Below are 9,511 nucleotides of genomic sequence, written 5' to 3' on the forward strand. Positions count from 1 at the left end.
CCATTTAAACCTGAAACTAGAAGCCATGGAAAGGCTGCATAATTTAGCAGCAAGCCCACTGATTGCAAGTCAGGATACTTGGGTTCTGTTCCTCCCTGCCGCTGATCTGATGGGTGACCTTGGGCATGTCACCTCTCACTTCTCCTTCTAGCACGTGTCTATTTAGAGTATAAGCTATTTAAGGCAGGGATTATTTCTTACTTTGTGTATGTATGCAACCTAGTATAATGAGGCCCTGAATGCAGCTGGGACCTCTAGCTTCTACTATTATACAAATAAATAATAACAACTATACATTGTGCATTTTGTTTTATCTAACATAACCTCATCAAGCTCTTTCTTTTATATCACCGATTAGTACAGCATCACCTGCACCACATGCATAAATTAAAAGCAACATTTCTATTTGAAAGGGCCTTAACATTAATCTTTTCATTGCTTTCACTGTTCCCCTTGGTATTTCTGTTGTGTCTCCAGGAGGGATGCTGCTGGCTGTTCTGCATTTTTCATGACTAAAGTAAGGCTTGAGCAAAAAGCAGTGTCATGAATTGTACTCTGAAGACCATTAAGACTTGGACTCATGAAGATCTCTGGCAGTAGGACCTTCCACAGTTAATACAGAACACCCAGCACATGAGAGTTTCATACTAGACTCCATCAGCCATAGCATCCCCACTGCTGCTGTCATGGGAGAGATAGGCCCTCACCCACTGAAGGCTTTAACCAGGGCACCAGGACCTTGAAAAGGATGTATATCTAGATGGGGAGATTGTGCTATGATCTGTTGTGCTCATCCATCTGTTGCCTAGCACATAGATTGCTGTACATTGGCCCACTGGAAACTTCCTCATAACTTTCCTTGGCAAACCCAGGTAGAGTAGCTCAGTCTGGAGTCCATACAGGCAAGTGCCACTGTGGCACCTGAAGAGAAGTGATCTATTCCCTTGGCTATTTGGAAATAGAAAGCTGCATTTCCACCTACCCCTGCTACTTGAATAACCAGGAGCAGGAATAAGTTCAGTAGAAGGCACATGATAGTCTAGTCAACTGTGAGTCCCATTTACTTTATTCTCATTTCCATTGTTGGATTTAGTGTGCTGGGTGGTGCTGATGGCCTGTAATATACAGGAGATCAGACTAGACGATCCAGTGGTCCCTCCTAGACTTAAACTCGAACACCCAGAAGATGAAACTGTGAACCGCGTTGACAGGCAAATGGCAGACACCCTCGGCAGAAAGTGAGGTCAAAGCTGCAAAGAGTTTCTCAGAATACTTCCCCATCTGACCACCATCCCTTTTCTTTCCCCTTAGGTTGAACTTGAAGCAACTAATTTCCATTCTCATCTTTCTCCATCTCAGGCACTGGGACATTTTGGTAACAGAGCTGTCCATATTTCATAAGAGTGAGATATAGAGCTGGGTGGCACTGAAGCCAGTAGTATGTATCCCCAGCTCCCCTAGTGCTCTGATGGAAAGGAGGTGGAGAAAGGATGGATCCCAGAGCACAGATGACTATTTTGTGGAGGAGATTCAGCTGCCCACCCTGAACCTTTGGGATCTAGCCAAGAGCAATGAGCAAAAACAAAAAGAGATTAATGCAATTCCTTCCTCTCTTCCTTGACCTTGTAGGTGAGTCAGCAGCATCTTCTCATCAATTGTGTCAATAGATAAATTGTAGGAGCAAAGATGTATCATTTAGAGAAAAATGGATCTCTATATACCCCCTCCACCAAGCAAGAGATATACATCTTTTATAAATGTCTCCTGCTCAAGAATTTGGAAACTGTACACTCATTCACTTTATGTAGAGCTAATATTTATAAGGCAAGATGGGAAAAATGCTAGCGAAAGCAACTGGATACTGTTATATTTGTATTCTATTTGGGATTATAATGAGATGGTTAATACAGAGATACAAGACAGTAATAAACCACTGACTTTTACAGATCTCTATGAATCTGAATTATTATTTGGAGACCAGGAGATCAGTGATATACAATAGCACATGCAGCTTTCTCCCTCTCTCACCTCTGCCAGGTAAAGCCGCAATCTCAGAATTTCTCTCTGTCTCACAAGAGATTGTGCAGGCAATAAAGGCAGTAAATCCACTCTAGACTCCAAGGGAATGCTTTTATTGGACAACATTTTATTAATGGAGTATGGATCAACTAATATCAATTAAAACATTCCATTTAAAGAGGAATCCTTTCTCCTCTGCACAAATGGTGCTAATTTTTAAATCACTTAATCGTGTGGAAAACTCCACCTTGTAGCTCAAGATAGATTAACTTTCAGCATCAATGAAAGGATTGGAAATAATGTTTTTGCTTGTGGGCGAGAGAGTTAATTAGTAGCAAATGATCTGCTTTTAAGTAACATACAATTAAGTAAACTAACTTTAAATTTTCATATCTTTGAAACTAACAGACTCATGGAACAATTGAGACATTCTGTTTATGTGGGGCAGTGCATGTGCTCAGTATACAAGAGTTAAAAAGGAATGAAATTGTGCCTTGTGTCTGTGATTTTCGTAAGTCAATAGTGATTTTGGGTGCCCATCTTGAGAAACTTTGAAGAGGCCTGATTTCAGGTGGTGGGAGCTCAGCACTTTCTGAAAAGCAGGCCCCTTTGAAGTTGCTTCAAGCTGGGCACCCACAAGTCACTTTTGAAAAATCTTTTCTCTCCTCCCTTAATAAATTACCAGTACTTGTGAATTCAGATGATATTTCATTGAGGTATCCAGAGTCCTCCACTGATCCTTCCCATTCATATTCCGTTTACAGCTGGTAGTCATGAAGTAAACTGTACAAAACCAGGATACCTTCCGCCTTTACACTGCAAATTTCCTGGATTCTATGGAGACTGAAATGCATGACGATTTATATGAAGAAAGAAAAAAAAAAAGATAAAATGTTAGAGGAAATGATCCAGAAATGCTGAAATAGAAATGAAGGACTGAAATAATCTATCAATACTTTATGCAGCAGTATAGACAAAAGATAAAATACTGTTGTTTTTTATTGAGAATCCTTTTTCTTCACAAAGAAATTGTTTATGCAGAATCTCCTGAGAAGCTTCATTCTTTATTTATATATCCATATATATGAGTGGTGGTAATTTGAAGTCCTCCAAACAATCACCTGTAAATTATAATCTTTTCAAGCAGCAATATATATTCACAAATCAGTCCCAGGACACCGAAATTACACGTGAAACGGTCTATTTATATCGCTGCAGACATGGAAGGAAAATTGCCATTTTATAAGAAAGAAAATTTCTTATTAACATATATAGTTAATTGGATAATAAAAAGAGAAAAGCCCTTTAAAATTCCTGGGATGATGGGAGAGTCAATCTATTTAACTCCCGAGCAGAATGATTTACCAGGATAGAGATACTTCCGCCTCTTCATACAGTGCAAGGTGCAGATTTATCAACAGTACAAGACTGCACAAAATTCCCAAATCTTTCTCCCCCTGACTGACACACACAGAGCTGAGCTATCTGTGCACAAACAACACATGACAAGAACAAGGAAGTGTTCCTCTTCTTCCCAATTATCTCGCTTAATGTATTTTTTTGGCATATGTTTAATAGCTGAGCCACTCATGCTGTAGAAGTTAGGTCACGTTAGCCACCTCTGTTAGGTGGTTCGTTTTAGGGGTTTCTAGGGAAGTTTAAAATGTGCTCTGGGCTGAAACTTACTTAGAAAACAAAAATCTACGTAGCTGTGTTTTTAACTTACAGGAGACGTTCTAAAGCATGGAAAGAAGTTTGCTTCTCAGATGGCCACCATGCCTTTGGATTGCTGGGACATCCAGTCACAAGGTCCAGGCTGAAGTAATTTGCCTGCAAGATGAGTGAATGAAAGATTCAGGGCTTGGGTTATTACTTTAGCAAAAGCGAAACAATAATAAACTAAGTCATCAGATCTTCCCAACCTTGATCTCCAGAGAGAGTGCTGCAGGGGCCCTCTTTAATCACTGCCCGCACCTCCCAGTAGACGCACAGTTATGGAAAGTAGCAGGTGCTTGCCTCTTTCTCACTTGGTGATCTGAACTTTTTGAAAATCAAATCTCATAACCTGATAGCTTCAGGCTGTGTCACTGGTGCAAATACCAAGAGTGAAATCCTGGCCCACTGAATGGCAACATTCCTGTTGACCTCAGTGGGGTCAGGATTTCATGCTCCTGTTAGTCAGTTGAGGGCAAATATATCTCTGTTAAGGATCTATAGGAGCCTTCCCTAAATGTGCTCAGTGGAGTTCCCCGATGTGTTGCTGTGGCTCTTCAAGCTAGCAGAGAAAGGCATAACATGATCCAGTGGCTGGAAGCTGAAGCTAGACAAAGTCACACTGGAAATAAGTCAAATTTTTAACAGTGAGGGTAATTAACTATTGGAACAAGTTGCCAAAGGTCGTGGTGGATTCTCCCTCAGGGCTGTTTTTTATTCATCAAGATCAATGTACGAACTAGGAGATAGATTTGTTTTTTTATATATAGATATAGATATACACACACACATATATACACACATATCTATAGTTTGCTTTTCTTTGGCATTGTCAGTATATTACATTAACAGGATTCCCGCTAGTGTAGAATTGAATATATATTAAAAGATTAAATTTATTCTCAACTAAAGTCCCTGGGCCATATCCTCAACTGGTGTAACTCAGTGTGGTTTCATTGATTTCACTGGAGTTACCCCAATTTACACTAGTGGAGGATCTGGACTCTGTGTAGGCTGGTAGATAAGGCCATTATTGTTGAGAAGTTGTGAGTTCATATCTTATATAGGTTGTGCACTTTTTAGAATATCTTTGTGCCCCCCTGAGTGGGTTTGTGGAAGAACCTGGACATGAAGCCAGCAGATCATGTCAATTATGAAGGACACTGCAGCAAGTGTTCGCTTAAATTGTGAATGTACTTTATTGAGAACAAGATGTCTTTTTGCAGCTTTTCTTTTAGTAAATTACTTTCTTGACTCTCCCCATTAACCATTGATAGAAATGCAAATGAAAACATGACCATCTCTGTAAAATCTGATAGATCTAACATATTATTAGCTGAATCATTCACCCTGATTACTGGGTAAATACCTCCAAGTATTCATTTAAGAAAGTTGCTGTGGCCCCGCTTACACCTACTTTGTGTTCACCTTCCATGAACATTTGAGCAATCAAATTTTACTTGCACAAATGCTTGTGGAACATGAATTTTAAGCTTGCACACACGAGTATTTTCACTTGCTGTATTTTCAGTGGAATATGACATTTTGTGACACCTTTGTCAGAGTCTTGGCACAGAGACAATTAAATGAGTCAGACTCCAATGTGACAGCATGCTTTGCAAATAGGATTAAGCATGCCTACACAATCACTTTGTGTCAAAGATTGCAGTGATGACGGAACATTAGAGACCTGTAAATGCACTAGAGTAGGTATATTTTACGTGGCACAGGATGCCATTTGACACAGCAATGGGACAGTGTTGCCAGCGTCCTTGCACAGGGACAATTAATGTGATCTAGACAGGGATCTGACTGTAACTTTTACAACTTGGGCCTTTCACACACACATGCAATTATTTTGTGTAAAGGTGACATGATAAATTTGAATTTCACCGTGGGCTAATTTCCCTGGGAATAATGCCTTGGGAAAGCCTGTGTGACCCTGGAATGAAAAATATGGCATTTTCTAAACCACCCTAATCCTGCTCATCTGGTACCTCTGCCTCAGTGGCTCCCGTAAGTCCTCTCCCTAATTGAATGAATGTAATTCTTATAATCAGTGGTAGAAACAGTATCATATAACTTACGTGGCCAAACACAAGTAATCAACACAGCTCAAATTGCAAATACTCACTGTGAGCTGTCCAAGATGCATCCACAGAAGAAAAAAATTGTCCAGTAAATTTGAATACTGAACAAATTCAGGGAAATCGTGATCTTTTTGTGGACATTGTGCTAGGAGGAAAAAAGGTTATATTTGTCAAGGAAATTATTCACTGTGAATTATTTGCTCTGCTAATAAGCTGCTTCCCTGAGATACCAAGACAGATAACGTGATTATGCATCCTGGGCCTGTCTCTCCTCTCACTTTCAAGGGTATAAATCAGGACTCACTCCACTGAAGTTAATGGAGTCACTGCAATTTTACACCACTGTAAGTGAGAGAAGAAATCAGCTCCCTTGTTTTAGGATTGGAAAAGTATGATGACAAGAGAATATTACACGGTAATATCCAATCGTTTTGTCTATTTTGCACGTTGTTTATGTAAAAGGCTCTTGCAAATAAATACTCTCAGAAGCAGCTTAGATTTGCAAGGTTGAGATGAACTATTTTTTAAAAAGTGCCTTGCAACATGCAATTGTTCACTAAATGCCAGATACTCGTGGAGACTCTGGCCCTCTTTGTTCATTTCCCAGGACCTACTGAATTTTACAAAGCCTTTCAGAGAGAGTTCAAGTTGGAAATCACCTTGACTGTGCAAGACCAAATAAAGGCTAAGAAGGGACCAGAAAAGATTTGATCGTGACCAGGGACCCAGTGTCCTTCAGATGGTTACTTTGAAGATCTCACACATTATTAAAGAAGCAGCATGCAATCAGGCTCGTGTGAGCTGTAAATCAAATGTCCTCAAAGAGTAAAATGTGAACCATCTGGTGCTGTGATCTGTAGCTCAGACATGACAGTACCTTTGATAGTTTAAAACCAAAAAAAGAACATATGTGGGCTGTAGCTATAGACTAAGTGAGAATATTGTTATTGCTTTGGAAAGTTCTGCCAAGAGCGGGTGGCTGAATTTCTAAACATGTAAATAAAGATAAAGCTAACTTTAAAGCCTGTGCTCTTTATTCGGGGGTTTCAAAGTCTGGAAATCTGACTCTGAGTCGCTCTCATTGTGAATGAATTAATTGTTGTGACTCCTATGGTGGTGAGACAAGTTAATTACATGATTCCTGCAAAATGACATGTTATTTCATGGAATACGATATGGTAACTCCATTGGAAATAATAGAAACTCACATAGAAAATCACATAGAAACTCACGTTACCTTATGAGAACTATATAATTAAAATGTGCTTGAACTTTGGACCAGATCTTGATTTATGGTGTAGCTGCCATTGCTGGCCAAATCTAGGCAAAGAGCCAGTGTAGCCAGCCGTGGAAGGATCACCCCAGTTTAGGGGGATCCTCTGGTGGCATAAAGCCAGAAATGTGGATAGTGCACCATTCTACTTCCTGTAGTTGTGTAGGGCCACAGCCAAGGAAATCAGACATAGCCAGGGGAAAAGCCACGTGGCTGGCATGGCTGATTGCCCTAGAGATTCTTGGCTGCCGTATTGGCCCCCTGGGGTTGCTGGCACACAGTGTAACTTAGAGCAGCCATCAGCATTTCCAGAGAGGTTAAGTAACAGTGTTATTAATAGTTGCTGTAGAGCTTTAATGCTCATTCTGCCTTCATAGTAGAGCCAACACTGGACCCACCAAAGCCATTTTGGCAATTGGTAAGAGTTTAACCATTAACTGGTCCTTTGCTCAGTGTTCTCCAGTTCCTTCCTGTGCTCCAGTTCCAGACACTGATGCATTTTAAGTTAAAAGGGCCAACTGAATTTACTGTTATCCATTTGTCTAATACAATAGAAGTTACTTTTAGACAGCATCTTTCAAACAAATGATGACAAAATGATTCACAACCAATTACAGTCTCTACATATAAATGCAATAGTGTGTATTCAGTAGATAACACAGAGCTGTGCTGTCCCCCTTTGTTAAGATGCAGTGGGGTGAATTTATTATTATTTAATATTTATAAAGTTCCTTAATAGAGATTTAAAGTAATAAAAACATGGCCCCTGCCCCAAAGAGTTTACAAACAAAATGAGGCAAACATGGATCTAGCGGGGCTCACTTGGGCCCAGCAGGTCTAGTGGGCAGGCCATGGTTCAACAGCCTCGCAGAGTCTAGAGTTGGCTTTGCCATGCAATCTGAAGGCCTAGCAGCTGATTTACACTCTACTGTCCCTGGGTGCTCCCCAGGTTCCCCCAGTTGGGCACAGAAGGGAGGAAAAAGGGGAGGGAGACCTAGACCCTCCCTCTCCACCAGATCCTGGCCCGCGGAGGGGGTGGGCAGAGTGAGGAACATCTCAGTCCCCTCTAGCTGGTACAACAGACCAGCCTCCCCCGGGCCACTTCCCATCTCCCCCTGTTCTCTCTTCAGTTTGGGGCAAGGTCATGGTGCTCAGCTTCCCTCTCAGTGGAGAACTGATCCCACAATCTCAATAGTTCAGAGTTCCCAACTCACTTTCCAGTATCCACTTTCTCCCCCTTGTCAGTGAGAAGGAGGGGCAAAGCAAAAGGAGCTCAGGCCCTTGGCCTCTGGGTTAGGTCTTACCTACAGTCCAGACTCTTCCCCTGCAGAGCCTGCTGTCCCAGCAGTTGCAGCCAATCTCTCCTTCACTCTCCCCCCTGCTTGCCTGTCAGCATCTCCTTTTAGGCAGGCCCTCCGTTTGGTCTGCTGCTGCTGAGGGGTAGGGCCTTTATGGCCTATTATTGCTCCATTTCTCCTTTAGTCTTCCCGCCACACTGGGAAATGATAACAGATAAAGGCCGAGGCCTGGGTTACAACAAATAAAAGGAATGGGCATCAAATTCTGTTGTGAGTGAAGAGTGAGAGCTTTGTTTTGGAAGGGAGGGAGAAACGTAAAGAACAGCTTAGAGAGAATAAGGGAGCATGTGGAAGTTGGAAGGCATAGGGGGCACAGGCCATATCCTCAGCTGGTGTAAATCAGTGTTGAAATCAATGTAGCTATGTTGATTTACATCAGCTGAGAAACCAGTCCTACAACTTGATTTATTAGAGAAGGTCAGGAATTGTAGATCCAAGGAAGAGATGGTTCTTGATATGGGATTTGAAGGGAACTAGCAATTAGATCAAGTGGGGCTAATCAAGAGGGTGAGGAAAATGTGGAACAAGTTTCTACTGCCTGCTATGAAGAGAATGGGGTGACAGAGAGAAATGTGGCATCTGGGATGTGTCAGGAATGCACTGGAGAAGAGGAAGAAAGGACATCAGAAGGCAAGGAGAATTTTCTACTGAAGCCTGGAGTTAACGGGGAGCCAGTCAAGCATGTGGAGGCCGAAAATAATGCAATGACTTCAATAGAGCTATGATGATTTACACCAGCTTAGGATGTGTCCCAATATATTTTTTCCAGAATGAACTGTAAACAATTCCAGCAAAAGGACTTAATACAAGTTTGTTTGCCAAGTGGTGCTGTCTCTCCCCTGGGCTGTGGTTATGAGAAAGTATTTTTGTTGAAATAGGAAAGCAGATGAATACATTCCTCAGTCTCTCTGCAGCACACACACCCATGGGACACAGATGAATGGGGGAACTTTTGTGGGAACCCCTTGTTAAAATATTGGCATCATGTCACTGCCTCACTCTCCTTTCCTGTGCAGTTGTTCCCCCCACCCCTACCCTCACCATGCCACAGTGGAAAA

The sequence above is a fragment of the Chelonia mydas genome, chromosome 6 (genome assembly GCF_015237465.2).
Source record: "Chelonia mydas isolate rCheMyd1 chromosome 6, rCheMyd1.pri.v2, whole genome shotgun sequence".
Lineage (NCBI taxonomy): Eukaryota > Metazoa > Chordata > Testudines > Cheloniidae > Chelonia > Chelonia mydas.